Source organism: Anguilla rostrata, chromosome 12 (assembly GCF_018555375.3).
Source record: "Anguilla rostrata isolate EN2019 chromosome 12, ASM1855537v3, whole genome shotgun sequence".
Lineage (NCBI taxonomy): Eukaryota > Metazoa > Chordata > Actinopteri > Anguilliformes > Anguillidae > Anguilla > Anguilla rostrata.
This window is the reverse complement of record NC_057944.1, coordinates 24,480,774-24,503,710: the sequence shown is the minus strand read 5'-3', so window position 1 is coordinate 24,503,710 and position 22,937 is coordinate 24,480,774. Positions and strand designations below refer to the sequence as shown.

The following is a 22,937-nucleotide window of genomic DNA, read 5'->3' as shown; positions in this document are numbered from 1 at the left end:
GGCCTTATGACTCATCATCAGGCCCCGCCCCTCTTTCACGGCAGGAGCAGCGCACATCAATTCTAGAAGGCAACATGGCTGCTGAAGATCAAATGCCAGCGCCATCATAAAAATGATTTGCTGGAGCTTCTGTTTTAATCAAAGGCCAAATTCGAATCCTGTGAAACGAATTTAAGCTGACTGAAAGATGGAAAATATAAGAGGGCAACACCAATGAACTGCCCTCCACCCCCCCCACCCCCACCTCCCAAAAAAAAAATATACAGAAACAGAACAGCACCCTAAATCATATCCCTGAGCCTCGAGAGACTCTTCTCCTTCCCTGGAGGCTCCAGCGGCCGCAAGGGTGGAAACAGGACCGCGGGCTTTGTCTCGACGGGCGGAATAATCTCGCTTTGAGTGAGGTACCAAAGAACCGCCGCACCTTTCGCATCATTCGGACCGAGCGAGCTCTCCAGGGTGACGTCTCCCCTCTCTCTGATCCGCCCTCTCCTTCAGCTCACCGGTCAGTCAGGAGGAGAGGGGGGGGAAGAGGCTGAAGAGAGGTCCCCTCGTGCGCTGGCCTTTCTCGGGGGCGTGGCGGGAGGAGGAGCTAATTGATGACCCGCTGAGACTAATGGCTGGGAAAGGTCAGGCCCTTCAGAGAGAGCACAAACAATGCGCGCCTCGCCGAAAGGTCACCTCCTCGCCTTTGAAGCGCCGGGCCCTCGGGGGGGGGGCGGAGATAACGGGGCCAGGAGGAGAGGGCCGCCGGGGCCCGCCGAAACGGAGGAGAGCTTCCCGCGCGGCACGCCCCTCCCAGCGGCTCCCTGGAAGAGACCTGGGCCCCGCGCTCGGAGGCGCTCACAGCGGTGAGAAAGGCCCGCTGCTCCGGGAACCCCCACAGGCCTCTCTGTGGAGAGTGCGGGTGAGGGGTGGAGCTTGCGTGCTCGGTGTGTGTGTGAGTGTGTGTGTGTGTGTGTGTGTGTGTGCATGTGTATCGGGGGGGGGCATTATTTATTTATTTATATAGCACCTTTCAAGTAAAAAGCACAAGGTGCTTTTACTAACAATCTGTAAAACATCATGTAAAATGAAGGCAATATACCAATTATAAAAGCGGTGGAGGTGGAGGTGGTGTCACACACCTTGAACTTGCATCATTCACTTATCCACTGAATTGCTCCAGCCACATTTTATCCTTTACTTTACATTACATTACATTCAGCAACAGGCTCTTGTCTTAGTTGCTTTGTTCTTCATTTGGCGGGAACATCAAAATGGCAACCCTGGAGGAGTTCTAAGCCCCTAATTTCACAGAGCTTTTAAGGGAAAAACCTGGCACCTGGTTAATGTTACCTGGCAAATGGGATATGTGTGTGTGTGTGTGTGTGTGTGTGTGTGTGTGTGATTTGCTGAAGTAGATGAATGGATGGAGACCAGGCTGATGCTGGCTCTCATGCAGGAGATGAATCCAAATCCCAGGCTGAATTTCTTGATTCTGAGAAATGCGGGTTCCTCCCAAAGCAAAGTTCACCCTGCAGGACTGCCTTTCAAAGGATATTAAGCAATTAGCTAACATTAAATACTGTAAATACTGCAGACCCATTCTTCAGAGAGGCACTGGCATTTCTGCAGCATTAATTGGCCTCATCCACTATAAATCGCACCACGATGACACAAACCCAGAAGATAATTAATCCTGTTTGCGTTCTTTGTCAATTACAACCCCCCCCCCCTCCCCCCCCACCCAAAAACCTGTAATCTCCATTTTCTGCAGCTGTTAACAAATGGAGGCTTTTGTGATGTTTCCTGCTTGAAAGGGAGGCTGTGGAGAACATGCCTTCTGTAGAGCGCTTCACTAAGCGTGTGCAGAATCATCTCATTCATACCCGCAGAAGCGCTAAGTTATGACTGGGAGGCTATGAATGAATCAATGGCCTGAGTGTGCATGATTAGACGAGCAAAGATCCACAGAAAATTCATAAGAGCACAGCCTTTCTGCAGTCCCAACGGGGGAAATGGGCGTTAAGTAACTGAATTTGTGTAGCGACGGAAATATGAAAATTCACACACGCGCACACACACACACACACACACACACAAATATATATGCACACATCCAACACCACACACAATGCAGTGTGGCCATCCTTTAGTTATGCATGCATTGCCTCAGTTCTCCTGGTATACTGTAGAGATAGAAAACTAGGTAAAAAAAATAATTGCTGTTTTAAGTCATTAAGGCTGTTTGAATTACCAACAGGGACTCTTTAAGAGAGAAGCCGAGAAACCGTCTCGCGCTTTCGTACATGCCAGGTTTAGATCCCAGATCCCCCAGGGTGGGGGAATTTGCAGATTCCCCCAGGATGCACTTGGTGCTCCTCCCTCATGTTTTTCTGTGGGGTGTTCCAGAGCTCCCCGACTGGCTCTGCTTTCAGGCCTAAATTCTCTGTTTGAGAGCAGTGTTCCGCTACCCCATCTGAAGCCTTAGGCATAACAGTCTCTGTTACCAGACAAACCCTACTCTCCCCACAAACCTATAAAAGCTCAAACCCTAACCTCCACCCAAACCTATAAAAGCTCAAACCCTAACCTCCACCCAAACCTATAAAAGCTCAAACTCTAACCTCCACCCAAACCTATAAAAGCTCAAACTCTAACCCCCTCTACCCAAACCTATAAAAGCTCAAACCCTAACTCCACCCCTATAAGCTCAAACTACCCACCCAAACTATAAAAGCTCAAACCCTAACCCACTCCACCCAGACCTATAAAGCTCTAACCCTTACCCACTCCACCCAGACATATAAGAGCTCAAACTCTTACCCACTCCACCCAGACATATAAGAGCTCAAACCCTACCCCTTACCCAGACAATAGAGCTCAACCCTTACCCACTCCACCCAGACATATAAGAGCTCAAACCCTTACCCACTCCACCCAGACATATAAGAGCTCAAACCCTTACCCACTCCACCCAGACATATAAGAGCTCAAACCCTTACCCACTCCACCCAGACATATAAGAGCTCAAACCCTTACCCACTCCACCCAAACCTTTTAAAGCCGTCCCGATGTTGCCTCATTCCCGCAGTCTGACATCACTTAGTTTCGCCCCTTATTAAATTTAACTTCCATCCACTGAGTAATTTGACACCTTGTGCTTGGCTTGCAACTCCAGACATCTTTTATCATTATGGTCAAGGTTTTTCAAATTTTATTTTTTTATCTAGGGATTTAGACAGGTCTGAAGGGAAAAAGAATGTTTCTGCTGACACAAGAACATCTCTGATATCATCAATGCTGCAGATTAAGGGCGGTGATAATATTTTCATAAATCCATTTGGATGGTTTCCATGGTGTTGGCAGAAATGGCTGCCGTAATGGCTCAGTGACAGGGCACTGGGCGGGGCACAGTTGGTGTCAAACAGCCAGCTATTTAAGTGAGAATACTCTAGGTTAACCTGGTTGACTAAATAAACAAATTGATTATGATAATGATTATGACTTAATTATGAACAAATATGCTTGCCTGTACATATACTGAAAGTATGTGTGTTTATATATATCATAATGCGTTTTAAATATTCAATATAGAGTGATTTACGGGATTCCCAAAATATTGTTAGGTGTAGCATAGTGTTGTTCAGCAGTAGATGATGGTTTGTGTTCAGTCTAACGCAGTCTTTGTGAACAGCCTTCCAGAGAATTTTCATTTTTCGACGAAGGACTGAGTACGGGGTCCTTTGGAACGGTGAGTTTTGTTGTGTTCTAGACCTGCCCAACACTTTCTGTCCTCCAACGAGGAAAGAAGCTTGCGGTTTCTGTGTTGAAGCAACCTTCTATTATTTTTTTATGTGAAACTACCAAAATGTGTTTTTATATGCTACACAAAAGGCTGAATATTGCAGCAAAGGTGTACAGGAAAGTCTACTGTTGACGTAGTCACTACATCAACAGTCCTATACGCTAAGAGACATGCGGAGTCATGGTGTTATTCCATCACCGTTAAGAAAACTACCAAACAACCAGTAAAGCCCCTTTGCCCAATATGTACTTCACACAAACACTATACTTCTGCAGCACAGAGACCTCCTGTGATAAAGAATGGAGCGATTTGCTCAAAAAACAAGAGGAATTGATTCCTGGTCCCCGTGGAGACGGTGAACTCTGAAGCGAAGGGCTCATAACAAGGGAAAAAAAACAGTCCCTGCTTACGAAAGTGGGAAGTTGTGCAGAAGAAACAGATTTGAGAAGCAGAAGACAGACAGACGTGTAGCCACAGGGGGGTTATGAAAGATGCTTCAGTAACATACAGCGTGTTCGGCTCAAACTGTTATCTTTTTTTGTCTGGCGCAAAACCCTCGTGTGAAAGACTCAGCTTTTCCGTGATTTTTTTTTTTCTTTTTAAACTTTATTATCCTCACGGTGCATAAATAATATACATGAGACAGACCGATGCGAGCTTCAGATGATAAACAACTTTGCGTTGATCATTTCAGTGTTGATCTTACTGCGATCCAAGTGTGTTGGTTTATCTGGAAAACTTTACGTTTGATCCACCTTTTCTGAATCTAAAGGGTCTGAAGGCAACATAAATTGCTGGCATCTGATCAGTTTAATACGATACCTGGCAATGCAAACATTTGTAGTACGTTACTTTTATTAGCATTGATACTTTTAAGAAAAGAATGAAACAAAGACTTAACTAAAACATAAAACACTAACTTGTCATAAAGATCTGTTCACAGTAAAAGAACGTACTGTGATCAATAGTTTGATCTAGAATTCAGTATTAGAATGTTAGAAGGGAATATTAGTTGCACTCTGGCATGAAAATAATATGTTAGTGCCCCCTAGAGGATTGGCTGAATCTGAAACCACTCTCTTTACCCGTTCCCTTGCCCTGCACATTGCAGATAAATCTAAAGCCGCTTTTCCACCGCATGGTACCTGCTCAACTCGACTCGAATCTACTCGACTCTACTTGCTTTTGTACCAGGTACTTCGTTTTCCACTGCAGATAGTACCCCCGTTAATGTAGCTGGTCGTCATTAGCAACGCCGCATGAAACACGTTGCTCTGACCAATCAGTGGTCTGCAGTGTTTTCACGTCACCTTTTGGTATCGCCTCAGCTCATTTGGAACCTCGACGGAGGTTATTCCAAAAAAGTACCAGGTACCAGGTACTATCCACAACTTTTGCCCGATGGAAAACCAAAAAAGTTGAGTATAGTCGAGTCGAGTTGAGCCGGTACCATGCGGTGGAAAAGCGGCTTAAGAGCTGAGGGCTTTTGAACTCTCATACCCATTTCTCCCGATCAGGAGACATGTCTGGAGACAAAGGTTATCCTACAATGATTTGCATTACATGTGAAGCAGGCATATTGAGATCGGGAAAAGGATCCCTGAATTTTTATTACATTTAAATTATTCTCTTCCCCCGAAAAACAATTAGTGAAAAAGTGGTGGTAATGTTAGAGTTCTTTCGCATTCATATCATGCGATGCAAATCAATATTCACTGAACCCGAAAAGCCAACCCGAGCCTGTGTCACTTATGACATTTCGTCCCTTTGCACTTGTCATACCAGCCAAAGACATCAATCTTAACGGGGAGAAATTTGCGTTTTAAATGTGTAATAGTGAACTGTCGATTCTAGTGTTAGCTGGAAGAAAATTGGATACAATGCATTTTGCATTTGGAGTTCACGATTCGCCAAAGGTGTAAGCACTTCTCGGGGTGACCGAGACCTCCTCACAGAATTAAGATGCAGATGCAGGGTGTGGGAGGTGATGAACAGGCATGTGGGGCCGTACAGTGAAAATGAGAATCATGTGCCTTCCCCTGTATGCTTACCATACAAATATGCACAGCCTGAGCATGAAGGTGAACTGACAGTGAAAAACATGCATATTGAGGACGTGAGAGCTCCCTGCAGAATATTGGGCTAGGACAGCTGAGAATGTTAACGAGGAGAAGGGAGAGGGAGAGAGAGAGAGGAAGGAAAGAAAAAAAAAGAACATGCACCCCCCCCCGAGCCTTGCGGAGCGATGCCGTGTAATTATTTCTTCAATGGCCGGCCATGTGTTTATCAGAATGTTAATGCCGGCATAATAACAGGCTTGGTGGCGCCAGCGAGAATGTCAAGCCTGTCGACCCGTCAATCAGGACTCAAAATATAATGGCAAATAAGCATGCGCCGCTGTCACGGCAACTGACAGACAGAGCCCGGCTCGGTGCCGAGCAGCCTTTAAGCTGACAAATATCAGCGTGCGTCGAGCCAGAATTTTTTGGGGCTGGGGGGTGTATGCAGAAGAGGCCATCGCAGCATGGGGGAGGGGGGTGAGGGGTGTGGGCTTTTATCGTAATGAGGACTTGTCCTGATAAAAAAACACTAAAACCTCACACATAGCAGCAAACACCTTGGAACTATCAACTGAGGCCTGGCTGATTGGCCAGGCTGGTTACTAGGCATACCCGGCAACCAAAGGGGGGGGGGGTGGGGGGAGCGGGGGGAAGAGAAGCAAACAATGCTTTGTGGCGGCCGTCAGATGCGTGCGCTATTGATTACTGTGTTCACTCTCCCGGGAGATGAGACAGATGACAGACAAAGTTTCTCAAAGCACAGGGGGTTGACTCATTGCCCCCCCCCCCCCCATTCACAGTTTAACCCTTTGCTCCCAGGAATACATGTCCCATTTATTTATTTATTTTGGTTTTGTGGTGCTCCTGCAGCACTGTTGTCAGTTGAGGAGGGTTTTTTGGAGGCTGAGAGGCATCTCATGAATAGCATTTCTGTCCCATGGCTGTCTGGAATGTTCCGCAGGTTCCGTTTGCCTCAGCGCTGGCAGCTGTCAGGGTGTCCGCCTCTGCCATTTGCATTCTGCTGATCGTCTGGGCTAAATGTGGCAGCCAGGAAATTACAGATCTTTTCAAAATATCAGGCTACCTGTACCCTCCTGCTTCTTGTTTTTCTTCTTCTTCTTCTTCTTCATAATAATAATAATAATAATAATAATAATAATAATAATAATAATAATAATAATAATAATGTGTACCAAGCTGGTCCTTTGTAGGGTCTTTGTATCCCCTTGTTATTTCAGCTTTTGCTTGATTAGTACAGAATATACCCCCATGTTCCCACAATTCACCTGGTGACAGACTCTTTTGTCTTTGATGGGTGCAGCTTTCAGGCCAAAGGCACAGAGCCCCGACCCCCTGCTCTCCTTAAAGGGTCCGTGACTGTGGAAACAGACCGTGGGTACATCACCTGCTGAACCTTCTCTCTGTCTCTCCTTGCCCCCTTCTCACAACCCCCCCCCCCCTCACCTTGATCAGTCACTAAGTCATTCTTATCTGCTTTATCCTAGTAAGACCTGTAAGCTGATTAGCAGCTTCTCCAGGGACGATTCTGTGCATTAGGTAAAAGACGGTGTTCAGGTTGGTGGACCGGTGAGTGGAGCAGAGGAGACGGGGTACGGGCCTCCTCAGCCAAACCCGCCCCATCCTATCACCAAACAACCCTCACATCTTCCCCTGCTGGGCTCTCTAGTAGTATCTGTGGGGAATGGAGAACGTAGAAGGAGAGACCTGCCCCCCCCCCCCCCCCCGCTGGTGAAAGGTTGAAGCCAATCGAATTTGGGGGGGGGTGGGGGTGGGGGGGGGTCATTAGAGAAGGCTTTTCTGCCTCCTGGACAGAGTGCTTTTTGTCAAATAGCTTTCTTTCTCTGTGCCTTTAGGCTTACTTGAGCCCTTTTCTCGCCTGAAAGGTCCACTTACAGGGAAGCTGGGCTGCACTCGGCTGTGCTAATGCCGTATCCAGGCCCTGAGTGCAGCGCTGCACCATCAGTCCCGTCTCCAGAGGAGGGGGGCTGGGGAGGGGGGCACCCCATCACCGCGGACCCCACGCAGATCCTGCGTCACCTGAGCAGAGTGTAGGACCACTGACTGAGGCCAGGAAGTTACAACCATCAACATGTGATGAGGGGGCAGGCCTTCACACGTGGGGACCCTACACTGGTGTGGCCTTGCCTCACAACTCAATAAGCAGAAGGGAATACATTCAGTTAGAGGTCCGCGTCGGGCTGGAAATGAGGCCGAGCCGGCCCAACAAGCACTCGCCAGATTCACAGCCCAAACCCGGTAGGGCCCCAAATAACAAGCCAATAACACCATACAGCAGAAAAGAATGCGGTGTTTCCCAGAGGAAAGCCGCTATTGAAGGTGCTTGTGATGGCGGAACGAGGCGGTGGGGAGTAGCAGCACTTTCGCCAGCTGTTAACAACAATTGACAACAACGGCGCGAAGCTAAGCGTCTAGTTTGTACGTTTTACGCTCAACAAGCAAATTAAAACAGCTGCATTTGAGCTTTCACTTTAGTTTTTTAAACACATTTTTCCTTCTGTTGAACGTGGCGTTGAATTTGTCGCTTGCACTTCTGCGACAAATAACACAGAAACTATGTCCTGTTTTTTTTCAGTAGGCTATGTGTTTGCATGAAGTATGTTTATAAAATAGAGGAATAATTCATATTTGAATGCTTGTAATGATCAGAACATGCTAGCTGAAGTGCCATTTCTCCTTCTGTTAAATGTGATGTTAATACGTCTGTCGCTGTTCGCATTGATCAGAACAGACTGGCCAGCTCGTTTTAGTGCAATTTTTCCTTCTGTTAAACAGTACGTTTATTGCCTCTTTGCTGTCAAATGTGGCTGTTGTACTTTACTAGTAAAGCATAAGGGCACACCACAGAAAGTGGACGCTTTGCACCATTGCTGTCTATCCGTTGGCAGAAGCGATGCTAGTTGCTATGATAGTATTTGCTAACTTTTAGGTTGCCAGCGGGCTAGTACTGTATCTGACCTGACATCACAGAGCTAAAAATAGGTCCGATACCTGGGCCAATCACAGCATACCTGCGGGCCCTGTGGGGTTTGGGTCAGGATGCAGGCCTCTACATTGAACTGTTCCTCAGCTCTCTTTTGTCCATTATCACCATCCTTAGAGCCTGCCCTTCAATTCATGTTCAAGCTCTAAGGATGGTGATAATGGACAAAAGAGAGCTGAGGAACAGTTTTGTGAAAATGATGACCCTTCATGAAAACAAGCATGCAGATAAATCAGTAGACTACTGCAGATCATATACTGCCACTTACTGCAGATCATATGCTGTATAAAGATGCAGTGAAGTGCATTCATGAGGTTCTGTAAAAATATAGTGCAGCACCGTACAGATCTTTTGTGATTACAGTATGTTCCTCATCCAACCTCGTCTTTATCTGTCAAAGTGTATTTTTACACAATTTTCAAGTGCTGCATTTATTTTCATGCAGCTTTTAAAAAAAATATCAGTCTTCATTCGTTTCATTATGATCCGAACTGACAGGCTGACTTATTTCGTTACTATAAGTGGGGTTGAGGGGGTTGAGGGGGTTGGGGAACCACAACCCGCTGCGCTGGGGCAAGGACGGGCGGAGAGGGGCGGGTCGCGGTAAATCTTTGAACGGGGGTGTCAACGCCACGGATTTGAGAGGATTAATGGCAACCAGGAGCCCCACGTGCCAAGGCTGAATGGGGCTAACCGAGCAAAGGGGGGGTGCGGGGTTGCTGGCGATAATCGATTCCTAATTTCATGCTGAGCGCCTTGGCCTAATCTGTACTCTGTACACTGAAGGCAGAGGGTGAACCGTGGTTACCAGCGATGTGCAGAAAACTACGACGAGGAGGTGGTGACGAAGGTAAAAATAGTTGCAACATTCTTTGCAGAATGAAGCAGAATCATGGAGATATACCCCACCATGCTTATTCATTGATATTTAAAAATAGTTTTTTCCCCCTTCTATTAGGTGTTCATGGCGAGAGTAAGATCCAGCAGGGAAAAAGATCTATCGCCTTAGTAATCAGCAGTACTGCAGGCTCATAGCCTAGTAAAGCACATGTAGCAAAGTGCTGCTTTTACCCTCTACCTGCAAAAAACCATCGGCTGTGCTTTGCCGAGAGATACCGCATTCAGACACATTTGTCTTCTCCACAATAGGAAGTATTTCAGCATTTACATGCGGGGGTAATGGAGGTGGCTGGTGCGATTAAAGAGCAGCCTCGCACCGCACTGAAGTCTGGAAGCCCTGAATGACTGTAGCTCTGCCGCTTGGTCTGACCCCAGCTATGGCTGAAAGGAGAGATGGGGGGGGGGGGGGGGGGGAAACAGTCTGCCATTTGCTCTTGTGCTGATGGACCCTTTGATATCCACTTACTACTTGAATCTAATTCCTTTTTGATACTCCTTCTTTGAAACCTGGTTTTTAGAGGGTGATGGAATCAAAGAAAAGGAAGAAGAAAAAAGGAGTGCATTATAATTGAGCGGCGAATCAATGGCCGTGTTTATCACCCGCGCCCAACGAGACACAAACCAGGCAGAGGTGGCCGGGCGCGGGCGAGTCCGCCAAGCCTCCGCCGGGGACCTCAGGACTCCGGCCCGTTATTTCCCTAGGAAGCCCGTGTCCAAAGCGACAGCTCTCTGAGCCTGCGAGCACTTAGAGGCCATTAGTCCTTCGCCCGGCAGACCGCGCTGAAATACGCGACGCCCGAGAACACCAAACTCAATAACAAACTGTTTTCTCTCTCGCAGTGCGGGGAAATGCCTGATTACGTACGGCGTTCCCCTGCACGTCCCGGGGGGAGGGGCGGAGGGTGGTGGTGGGAGACGCTTGTTTTCCTGCCGGCGGGGAAATGATCGAGCGAGCGAGCGAAACGGGACCCCGCCGCAGCACGCGAGGAGCGGCGGGTTTCAGGGCCGAGCCGTTACTCAAGCTGCCGCTCTCTCCGGCACGCTCGGGGGCGCGTCTGATTCGCCCCCCGCCCGCTTGCCGCTCGCGAGACGGAGGAAAGTGAGTTTCCTCGGCGGAGAGGAGGGGGGGTTGGGGGTTGGAGGCCCAGTATATTCTCGGGAGACGCAAATGGAGAACACGGCCGTATCTGATTCCCACCGGAGTGACCTTCAGAGGAGCGGCTCCTCCACAGTGTAATCACCCAGCCCAATCCCGCCGAACAATCGCTCTCTTAATTGAGGAGAGCGGCTTAGCGGGGGAGAGAGACCGCTGTGGAGGAGGGGGGTGGCGGGGGGGGGGGTCTCAGTTATTTACCAAGTCATTCCTCTTCTCCCTGGGAGTCTGTAAACAGATATCAGGAGGGTAGAATATGATCTCCCGAGCTGCTCAATAAGATGTACGCAGGAAAATATTTGTTTATTGGAAAGGCATACACATTCCTCATCCATCATTTATAGCCAAGTCACTTGACTGCTGGGAAAAAAAACAGGGCTGAAAGCGAAAGTGTGGCTAAACATATTTCATCGCCATGTCTTCAGGACAATTTTTTTTTTCATTAGCAGGAAGAAAAATGCCATATGTACTATCGATATTGAACACACTGGTGAGATACGGAATACAGTGGCAAAAAGCTACAGTAGGTCTCTGCATCTCAGACAGGTATGAGAGACAGAGAGCCTTTGGTTTAGCATCATTGAATAATGGCCTGATTGAGGTGGATGATTGTTACACACACGCCCATCTCCTCGCCGTCACTGGTCACACTGGAAGTGGCACCCCATGTGACTTGGGAACATCCGTCGAACCAGATGTGCTCTCGATGAATCGCACCTCGAGAATGAGCAAATGAGTAACCCCCGTTGATCAACAGAGCCTCATTAATAGAGGCGGGGTTTTTTCTCTTTCCCTGGGCCTATGAGGGGCTTGCCAGGGCTGAGCTAGATTAACGCGATGTTGACGCGGCATCCGCATCGACGCGGGCTTCGCTTTGAGTTACGCTTCTCACCCGCTCCGCCGTATCGCGGGCGACAGGAGACCGCCGGGCGCGGCGGCTCTCCCGCGGACAGCGCGCTCGCTAACGCCCTGGGCAACCCAGCGACGTGTCAGAGCCGAGCTGGCAAGAAGTGGAGCGCACAAATCAAAATATTTTAATTCACATCCAGTCCTGTTGGCATTATGGAAGACACCCTGCAGCTTTTTTAAAATTAATTTAGGGAAGGAAAAAAGAACACACACACACACACACACACATATATATATATATACACACACTCACACAGAGCCTCATTTTGATATCAATACTTTCAATGGCAGGCCTATATTTTGGAAGTTTTAATGACTTATAGACAGTGCTTTGTATGCTTGAGTAATTTTTTGTACGTTGAAAACACATTTTTGTTGATATATATATATACACAGAACTGAGAGAGAGAGGGAGAGAGAGGCTGTGCTCTGTGACAAACATGGACAGCATCCCTTTCACCACATAAATCTTTATTAAGCAGTTTGTTTGGGCGAAGCTGACAGATGTAGAGAAGTGACAGATCTAAAGCAGAGGCTATGGAAGTAATGTGTGGCTTTGAATCTCTGCCACTCTGAAAGGGGACAAAAATAAGCGCTCATTACTGGAGAGAGCTTTGCTGTTTCACAGAGAGTTTGTTCTATAATCCACCCACCCGTACCTCATGAGACACACACACAAACACACAGACACATACATATGTATACACACACACATAGACACGTGACATACAGTTAATATGTATATATATATATATACACACACACACACACACTATCTCCCTCGCTTGCTCTCTCTCAAGCACACACACACACGCACACACTCTCAACAAAAAAAGTCTGTTTTCTGGATACACAAAGACAGGGGAGCCATCTCTCCCCAGTATCTGTCATGTATCATTAGTGTCCCTTCCTACAATCATGTTTTTCCCTGAAGAGAATGTGCACTCAGGGCCTGTTAAATGACAAAACCGCTAAAATGGGATAGGTGTTTTTTTTTGCTGCCACCGTGTGAAAAAAACACCTCTGTGGAATTCGAATCCATCGCCACGGCGTCGTCGCTTTGAGACGAGCTGCTTATCTCTCTCTCGCTCCTTCTCCGCACCTCTCCATGACGTAAGCTTGAAGGCTGGCCACAGCGTGGAATTCCTTAAATGGCTTCTCGTGGCTGGCTGTTACGAGGACTGAGCTTTGAGATAAACTCACTGAAGTGCTGAGGGGAATCGAACGGATAAATAAATAATCCACGCTAATCAGTACTACTAGTACAGGATCTGTACTGAATCAACTAAAAGTTTATTTGAGTCCAATGGAGACCACATGTACTCTGGTAAGATTAAAATAATTTAAACTATTATCAGGGTTGATTCTTACACTGATAATATTTTGCTGTGTAGGTTATAAGTGGCAGCAAAACTAGTTGAAGGAATATCAGAATATACTGCAGAAGCTAGCAGTCACTGGGGTTTATTTTCACCATTACGGCTGACGCCAGGGTTGACCCTGTGTTGATAGTATCAGTATCCTCGCAACTTTTTATTTACTTTTGATCTACACAAAACTGCCGACTGTACTCCGAGATAGTAAGCGTAATTCTTTTACAGCTAAATTAACACCAAACTATGTTTACTATGTATAGCCACGTGTGGTAATTCTCGTCTCCCAATTAGCACTTCTATGACTTATAATTCCAGCAGCAGCAGCCGCGGCGGCGGCAGTAAGTGAGTCTGAAATACGGACTGCGGCTCGGCGGGCGCGCGGTCCCACAGGCTGAGGGCATTTATCCTGACTGAAGTGGCGGAAGAGGCTTATTAATGTGATTTGCGGAAGGGAGAACAAATTAGGGCCGGGGAGCGGGAACGCGCCGCGGCCCTTTAAGCGTTCATTAGGCCGCGCGACGCGCTCCCAGATAGCGTCAGGGCCGTCGTCTGCGCTCTGATTTGTGGACGGAATAAAGGATTTGCGCTGCGGCTTGCCTTTTTAAACCCCCAGGGCCCGGATGACGCCCTGGGAGAGCCCGGGGAGGGGGCTTCGCGTGCGCTCTCACCCCCCCCCCCCCCCCCGCTCACACGCCGCAGAGGGCGCTGGGAGAGAAACGAGATTAATATCAAAGGGGAGGGCTGTTATTCCAAGCCCTGGTAATATCCGGCGGAGCATCTGGTGGGCCGTCCCGTTTCACACTCCACCCCCGCCCACCGCCGTGGTCCGCGGCTGCTCTCTCGCCCGCTCGCCCGCTCGCTCGGCACGTCTTAATCATGGGCAGCCGCTTAATCCTCAGCTCCTCAGATAAACAGCCCCGGCGCCGCGCTGCTCCTCGGGTGCTCTCTGCTGATTGGAAGTTTGCGTCCCCGCCGTTTCCCTGCGGCCCCCCCCCCCACGCTACCCCCCTACGCTCCCGCCTGCTGCTCCCCCCTTCCTGTTCCCCTGCACTCCCCCCTCGCCACCCCCCCCCCCCCGCCTTATTCGCCGTGCCTCTCTCTGCGCCACCGGCTCCCCCCCACCACTGTCTGCTCTCGCTCTAATTCCTTCATCTTCTCCTCTGACTAATTCTCTCTCCTCTGCTTAAAGTCACACCAACATCAGCTTTAGAGAGCTAAAATAAATAAATACATAAAATAACGCATCCCCCCCCACAGAAAACCTCCGGAAGTTCCTCTGTGTTCAGTGCTGCCCCTGCACAGAGCACTCAGCCGCCCAAGCTGCTTAACATAAAAACACGTCCATAATCGCCTAGCTGGCCGTAACTACATTAGTTAATCCAGCTGGAAAGAGAAGCCAGGACTGTGGCATATTTTTTACATAAAACAATTTAGAGGATACAGTCTTCTTTCTTTTCCTCAGTCCCCCCCCCCCCTTAAATCTGCCTAAGCCTGCTCACTGTCCAATCCGATCTCACCTTGTTGTGACAGTGGACCTCCTGCCTCACTGCCTGGGTGATGTAGCTGTTAACAAACGGTGCTCCAAGCAGTATGTTTATCAAACAGACAAATTCTCATTTTATCTGTACATTTCCCTGCTGTTTAAAGACCACCAAGAGCCGTGCTCTGAAGAAAAATAAAACACCAGCAGTATTCCTTGACAATTTCTTAACTCAAATTCATTTACATTTATTGGATAAAGAAAATTGTATTGGGAAAGTGACCCTCAGGGACGGTGTTTGGCCAGACCTCGTGTGTGTAAACAGGCCTCATAAGATTGATTTATGATCGCTAGCTCCAACCAACTGCCATCTTCCCACGAGAGGCTTTTTAAAGAGGCTGCTGAGACTGAGAAACCCGGAGGATCCATTAAAGCTCAACTTCCAAACAAGCAAACAAGCCAGCAGACTCCTGACGAGGGTTCCAGCGAGGCGGTGGCAAGCCTCCGACGCAGAGCAGAATGAGAGGTGGCAGCCGAGGTTAAAGAAAAAGAATAATGATTTAAAAACTGCAACGGACGACAACCAATTAGTCACTACCAGCTTTCAGAAACCCAGAGAGGCAGAAAGAGCACCAAGATGGAACCGTCGGATCTCCTCCCAGCCGGACAAACCGTGGCTCAGCTTTCCCGCCGCGTTTCGAATAACCCCATTACGGGGTGGACAGGTGGAGGAGGCCTAACGAGGAGGAGGAGGGTGGTTGGGAGGTCAGGGCAGGACAGGCTTTGGGCTCCCATCTCCCTGTGCCTTCAGGCGAGGAAGACCGCGGTTCGCGCGGATCCCGGCCCGCCCGTTTAGCATTCACGCGCGCGCAGTTCCAGGGATTAACTGGAGTGTCAGAGGATAATGAAGGCCTGTGACGGCCCTTCAGTGACGGAGGCTCCCAGCTCTTTCTCGCTCGCTTTTCCAAGACAAATGTTCTTAAGATGAAAACGCAGGGAAGAAAAAAGACAAAAAAAGAGAAAAAAAAAACACAGGCAGGCGCACGCAAAGAAATTTGCCGTATTACGCTCCAGCGTAATCCCACTTAAAGTCAATGCTCCTGGGCTGCCTCTCAAAAGCCAAGGCTCTGCCAGGGTCTATTACCATACGAGTAATGAACACAGGGGATAGGAGTGAAACGAAGCCCTTTCTTCTTGTATTTGTCTGCTCTTTTGTTCTGCAAGGACAAGGACCCTCAAGTCTGTTTAAGAGTCGTTTTCCGATTCTACCTAAAGACAGGTCAGCGGGCTACTTTGTCATGTTTTCTTTTTTTAAGACACTGAGTAAGTATGCGAAATGTGAAATAACAATGCTACTCATAGTGACTTAATATAAAATGTAGAAAGTACAACACCAAAGAAATGTTTTCCAGCAGAGAAGCAGATTTTGGATGAAAGTGGACCGAGGAGATGAATCATAGTGCATATTCATGGAAGAAATATATTTCTATCAATTTTTAAATTAAGTGGGACACTTGAGAAATGAGTCATTAGTCGTTTGAGACTGATGAATAATGCATGTGTTTCTCTTACTTCAGAGCAGGAAGTGGCTTCGCTCCCACCTGTGCCCACGCTCCAGCACCCCCCCCCCCATGGTGGGAGATCCTCTCTGGCAAAGTGTCAGCGGTTCTCGTGGCTCTGCTGGCTGTACCCCTGTCAGCTTGCTGAGGGGACCCCAGACGGGAACAGCAACCGGCCCAAAACACGCTGCTGGGGTTCCCTCACAAATTTGTCAACAAGTTGCTGCCACAAGGGCCCCCTTTTCCAGGAAGATGACAGCAAAGTCTGAGGAGGCACCTCGCCCGCTTGACCTGGCGACCCCTGCCCCCGCCATTTAGAGGGACATCGGCTATTATTGTGACACTGGCCCACCAGCACAAGCCAAGCTGCCTCACCAGAGATGCTGTCTCATCAACATGGATTTTACAGATTACAGGTTATGGGGGGAACATCAGCAACAACTAATTATGGCTCCTATGTTTGAGTGTGCTTGGATCAGAGTGATGAATACTGGCATTTCTTTAAAATATTAAAACAAAGGTGTAGGGGAATGAACATGGTTTGTTATGTGGGAGATGGTTGAAGGACAGACAGAGAGAACCTCTCTTTTTCCCCTGAGATGGCTTTCAGCTCCTTCTGACGAGACGGACCAGCAGAAGTCACTTTTTGTTATTTCCTCAGGGTCACAGAAAAGGACCCCTGCTCTAACCCTGACTGCTTCCGATCTGAAGCCTGGATGGTATGGTGAGCGACCAGTCTGGGGGACCTGGTGCCATGCAGCCGGGTTTGGGGGTAATGTAAGGGGGTGGGCCCGAGGGGCGTGGACCTGGTTGGCCAGCCGGCAGGATTCAGAAGATTCATCAGGAGGTTCTTTGTGGGATTTAGATCATCCCGATCTCCCCGAACCAGGGGGCGGGGCTCGTCATCTCCCCAGGGCCTTGGAGGAGTGGGCTCTGGTTGCTATCGGTGACCGCCCACCCCTCAAGTCACACCCCTGTTAGCAGTGGCACTGTGGCTCCACCCCTCAAGCCACACCCCCATTAGCAGTGACATCACCATGCTTGTGGATTTTCCTTCCAAACAGCAGGATTGTGGTCACTTCCCCTCTTTACCAGTCCTCTACAGTCAACCTTTTTCAGGAGCATAGAAGGTGTAACACTACAGTATTTCAGCTTCAACCACAACATAGTGACATTTACATTCTGGCTGCATTGCTCTGGTGTGCTATCTGAGCCCTTGTGCGCTACTGTTGGAGTTTGGAGTTTTCATCTTGATTTGGGTTATCACAGTTGCTGTGTAAGTCTTATCATTGCACCCAAGTGGGCTCTAAAGGTCTCTAAGCTCATGTCAGGGATTTGAATTTTTAAATTTTAAATGAGACACCCATTACAAAATATGATAAAACTGTTACACTACACTTCTAAGCAAATCCTCAGATTTTAGAAACCCTGTGGGTTAATATAGAAAAAAAAAAACTGCTAAATAATATAACCAAAGCTACCCAGAACTTCACTACATGATTTTTGGATTAAACAAATTCTCATTTAAATCCAAACTGATCATGTGAATATATTTAACTTTCATCCTTCGGGCCTTTTGTTCCTATGGCAGTGTACCCAGTTATTAGTGTCAAGGGTCTGATTGTATGTGTGTGTGTGTGTGTGTGTGTGTTAGTGTGTGTGTATGCGTGTGTGTGTGTGAGCATGTATGTGCGTGCGTGTGTTCGTGTGTGTGTGTGTGTGCGTGCCTGCGTGATGCGTGTTTGCGCTCATGTTTGTGATAGTGTGTGTGTGTGTGTTATTGTGTGTGTATGCGTGTACGTGTATGTGTGCGCGCGTGTGTGTGTGTTTGTGTGTGCGTGTGGTGCATGTGTGTGGTATGCGTGTGTGTGTTGCGTGTGTGCGTGTCGGTTGCGCTCGTGTGTGTGTCTGAAGGAGCGAGAGAGAGACAGTGGGAGGAGGGTTTATTCTCGGTGTGGAGGGCCAGTGTTTGAGGTCAGTGTGTTTGTGACTGTGTGGAGGGGGCTGGCGGCCAGCTCTCGGTAATGCGGGGTACAGTGCGGATTAAACTGCGCTAAGCTGAGTGGTGCAGATTGTGAGGATTTAGGGATTTGGCGGGGCGGATTGGCGGCTGTGAGTGTGGATCGGCGTGGAGATTGAGACCAGATGGCTATGATTTGGTGGCGATTATCCCCGCGCATTGTCACTGATCTCCGTCATCCTGTTTCATTTTCCCGGGAAGCGCGGCTCGGACACTGAGTCAGAGCGCCATCCCCAGCCCTGAAGGCTGCTAATGGGAAAGGTTTAAGGTGTCTATCTGCCCTTGTCTACGCTCCCCATCTCTCCGTCCTTCTCTCTTCCTCTCATTCTCTTTCTCCCTTACTCCATTTACTCGTTTCATTTTTTGCCTTTTTTCCCCTTTGGTTTTGGGTTTTGTCATCGTTGTCTGGTCTTTGTTTACGCAGCAGACTGTGGTCCTGCTCTTTTGGAAGGACGGGATGGGGGGGGGGGGGGGAGTTCTACCAGTCCTTGACGCTTTTACATGCAGGAGTCATCCGAAGGTAAAAGCAGCAGCAGGCAGTGGAGGACACGCCGGCCGGATGCTCATCTCTCACCCGCGCGGCCGTAATTCTCCAGGACACGGCTTTACAGTGGCCGGGGTGCCAGGGGGCAGAGGTAGAACCTCATGCCAATCCCCTCGAATCCATACCAGCGCTAGAGTTCTTATTGATTTAACTTTGATCGATGTCGCTTCCCTTTACAAGATAAGGATCCCTGTAAAAAAGAGTAAAAAATAAAAGAGGACATTTCTCACTTGGGAATGTGGGACTTCTCAGGACTCAGCAAGGCCCAACTCATCATCAAGACGCAGAGCTCTGGTACTGATCTGCCCGCCCGAAACCTGGTCACGCAAAGTTCAAGCAATCTTTCACACGCAGTGCTGTCAAAACAAGGTTAATCCTCTTTGTGCCTGTGCCTTAAATGGTGGAGCTTTAATCTGAGTGCTCCATTTAAAAGCCGCACAGCGCGGCTGAGGCAGCAGGCCAGACGCATCCTCAAATACCCGCAGTCAAAACACACACACATACTGTACATGCACGCACACACACACACACACACATACAGTACACAGACGCATACACGCACACACACACACACGCACACTTAAATACTACCACGAGTATGATCACTGATCTGTAAAACGTTGTGGTTTCAACACAGATTCTGGCAGTTCTGTGGCTGTCATCTGATTGCACCAGCTACTCTCCTGCATCCTCTACTGTGCTTTTATTACAATGGCCCATCATTCACTGAGGGAGATCGGCAATCTTGAACACAACAGAAAAACAGAACCAATCTCATACTGTTCATGGGCCTCAGCTGTTTACTCTTTTATGCCATCTAGTGATGACCTGTGGAAACATCATTACCTTGGGGGGACCCACCCACTCATTTTTAGGCTGTCAAGTTCCAACAACAGAAATAAATTGAGAGGATGTTAGGCTGGGTGTGCAGACAATTTACTAACAAGCTTTTTAAAGACATTCGACACAGTGCATAAAGCTGAACTAAAGAGCGAAACTATTCGATATTCCGGCACCTTCTGAAATACGCGGGAGCCGTATATCGCCGGGGTCGGTGTTTACACATCCGCGCAGGAATAAGATAGCGGTTGACGCTGACGGCGGCGGAGCGGAATTTGATCAATCCGAGTGCAATCTCCCTGACAAATCTGCGGCCGGAGACGCGGGCGCGGGATTTACGCCGGCGCCCCGCGCTTAAGAGCTTTTCTCCGAATGCGGGGCGCTGATAAAAGCGTCCGCGCGCGCTGAGTTATGGGTGCCAGCGGCGGCCGGGGTGCCGAGGGGGCCGTAAATCTGGCCGGGCTGGCACCTGAGTAATGGAAAGAGACGGGGCGGCGTCGGGACGCCGCGCCGGGTGATGGCTTGCTCTCGGCTACCCGCCGTGCCTCAGCGAGATAGCGCGTGGCGACCCTGCCCTCGGCGCGCACTCCCGCCACCCCAGGTTGGCATCAGGGGGACCTCTGTGGGGAGGAATTCTGGTGAGTTTGATGCCGTGAGAAACGCAGCTCTGGGGGGGGGGGGGTGAATGGAGCAGAAAAACCACTCGGCACAGAAGACCCTCCTGGAAACTTCTTTCTGAACTGAAGGGCGAGGCTCTTATTTCAAAGCCGTTTTATTCCAGCAGCCTTCGATTTCAGTAATCTGTATCTCCTCACTTAATTCTGAGTATATTAATACACTCACAGATTAGATTCAATTAGAACATTGTGACTTAATCAGCAACTTTGAGAACAGTGGCCAGTGGCTCAGAAGACAGTTCGTGGTTAGCCTATTAAAAAATACACTGCATATTCCATTATGTCCTTTTGTTTGGTCTCCTGGTGTTTCCTGGTATACATCTTGAGAAGACTGACAACAAGGTGAACAAGGGAGCCAACATCCAGTATCAAAGCAGGGTATTCAGATTTTGAATTAGCTGAAGTTTAATATTCTTCTGAGGCTTTTGTGTGGGTTCTGAAGGCAGCTGCTGTGTCCAGTAGGGTTTCTTCCGCCCAGCTCTGTTCTGTTTCTCGGCTGAAACTTGGCTGTTTTATAGGCACTGCGGCTGTTCCAGTGCTGCTCCCTGTTACTCCACCCCCGCCCCCGATTCTCTGGAGCGGCTAAGACACCTGCGGCTATGAGAAAAAAGATGCGAGGGTTCGGAGCACCGCCTCCCATACCCAGTGGTCAGGCCAGGCTTTGCCGCCCCTCCGGAACGTTCCGTAAAAAACACAAGCGACTCTAAAATGGCGCAGGGTAAAGGTTGCGCGTTCGGACGGCAGCGATTACCCAGCGGCTGCAGGCGGGACCTCGCCACAGGCTGTGCCAGCCGGTCGGGTTCGGCCGCGCATCCAGAGCAGACTGTCACCAGGTCCGCTTTTCTGGCACAGAGGTGTTTTCACAGACAACTTTTTAGAATGATTTACGTGTTTTTTTCCTCAGTTAATCTGTCTCGGAGGCCCAATTAGTTAATTGGGCAGTATGACAAAGCGGGGCTTTGCTTTTTTCACATACGGAGGGGCAGTTATTAAGACTCAACAAGGCCGGTGGCCACTTGTGCAGAGATTGCTCTGAAGGATAAAATACTGCCTCAGAGCCCAGAAATGTTCCAAGCCAGAGGGGGTGCTGTTGCTGCAGTATTGTGCAGTAATCCAACTAGTCGTTTAATCAGATGAGTTATTAACATAATTCCACCAAATGACCAAACAGTCCCACAATCAAAAGTCTTTCCCATGAATTATTTTATTATTATTTTTTTTTTAAATTTGGTGCTATTCTCATCTTACATTTTGCAAAAATGTGGGCAGTAGCACCTCCAGCTGGTGACGCCTGCTGTTTGTGCCAATTCCTGATGTCCAAGAAGCCGGCCCCCACTCCCACCCTGTTTTCCTCAAATGACTGCAGAACGTTCTAGAAGGCCCCTCCCGCCCACGCAGACCAGCTGTGGCTGCTGTGCCTCCATCCAGAGGAGAAGGCAAAACAAAAAAAAACACAAAAAGTAATTTCCCTTAATTGTTTATCTCATAAACACTCAAAGCGGCCTGGAATTCAGTCAAATTTGAAATGGATTTTTTTGTATCTGCTATCGCCTGGTGGCTGCAGTTTTCAGCTTCCTGTCGCTGGCACTGTCCTCTCTGTCACAGCCTGAGGTAAAATGTTTGTAAACACACCTACACATACACACACATTCACACACACATACACACACACACACACATAAACACTCACACACCTACACATACACACACACATGCACACACACATGCAAACATACACACAAACACACACGCAAACACACATTCTCATTCACACACACATGCATGCACGCACATACACACACCCGCACACACACAAACACTCACACTCTCTCTCTCTCTCTCACACGCACACCCACATAAATGAAAATAAATGAAAGTAAATAAATAAAACTGCGCTCTTAGAATCTGAGGCTCAGTGACCTCGGAGGCAGAGTGGAAACCTTTCATTCTCAGGGGAAGGCGGTCAAAGACGCGGACCTCCTGATGGCGTTCGGCGGGATAATGGAGCCGCTGCTCCTGCCTGTGGTGTGGACACCGTGTCTGTGGGGACACGGTCCCATTGGTGCAAAGCCTCTTCTATTACCCTTCCATTTGATGGGCCCCTTTGAAAGAGATGCTTTTCAAAAGGCTTGCAGTATGACATTCTTGAAGCTACATAACTACGTCAGACTAAAGCTTGTCTGTGTTACCTCTGAAATGGCAAAGATAATGCTGCAAAACTCGTCAGTTACATTCCATGTTCATGCTATGCTTGTGTGGCGCAGTATCTTATATCTCACTGACAGTATAGCGTTGCCTGTTATTAGTAAATTTGTGAAGTTCCTTTCATCTAGAAACGTCACAACCTCATTCTGTAATGTTTGTTGTTCTGATTCCTCCTTGGGAAAATATGATTGAACTATTTCCTACCACCACTGATCAACACATCTTGTTTATGTAGCGCTGAGAGTCTTAAAGCACTGCACAAACAGCTAATCAGTGTAGCATTTGATCCTTCGCTTCCAGAACCCCATGAGCAAATTAGTAAAAATAATAATAAGTCACGGAGCAATCATGAAATTCTTCCAGTTGAACGTGTCAATATTTATCAGCTAATTTGCCACATTT

The 22,937-nt window shown here is 48.4% G+C and overlaps 1 protein-coding gene and 1 long non-coding RNA gene across 3 annotated transcripts in view; one reads left to right on the top strand and one right to left on the bottom strand.

Moving 5' to 3' along the window:
* LOC135235996 (uncharacterized) overlaps window positions 1-17,884 on the top strand; it is a 145,688-nt gene extending 127,804 nt beyond the window's left edge. Inside the window, exon 4 of the long non-coding RNA XR_010324479.1 lies at window positions 16,268-17,884. This is a non-coding gene — a long non-coding RNA (uncharacterized LOC135235996). The remainder of the gene's footprint in view (window positions 1-16,267) is intronic.
* The window catches only part of kirrel3b (kirre like nephrin family adhesion molecule 3b), a 186,231-nt gene that overhangs the window by 145,370 nt on the left and 17,924 nt on the right, over window positions 1-22,937 (bottom strand). The window lies entirely within an intron of this gene.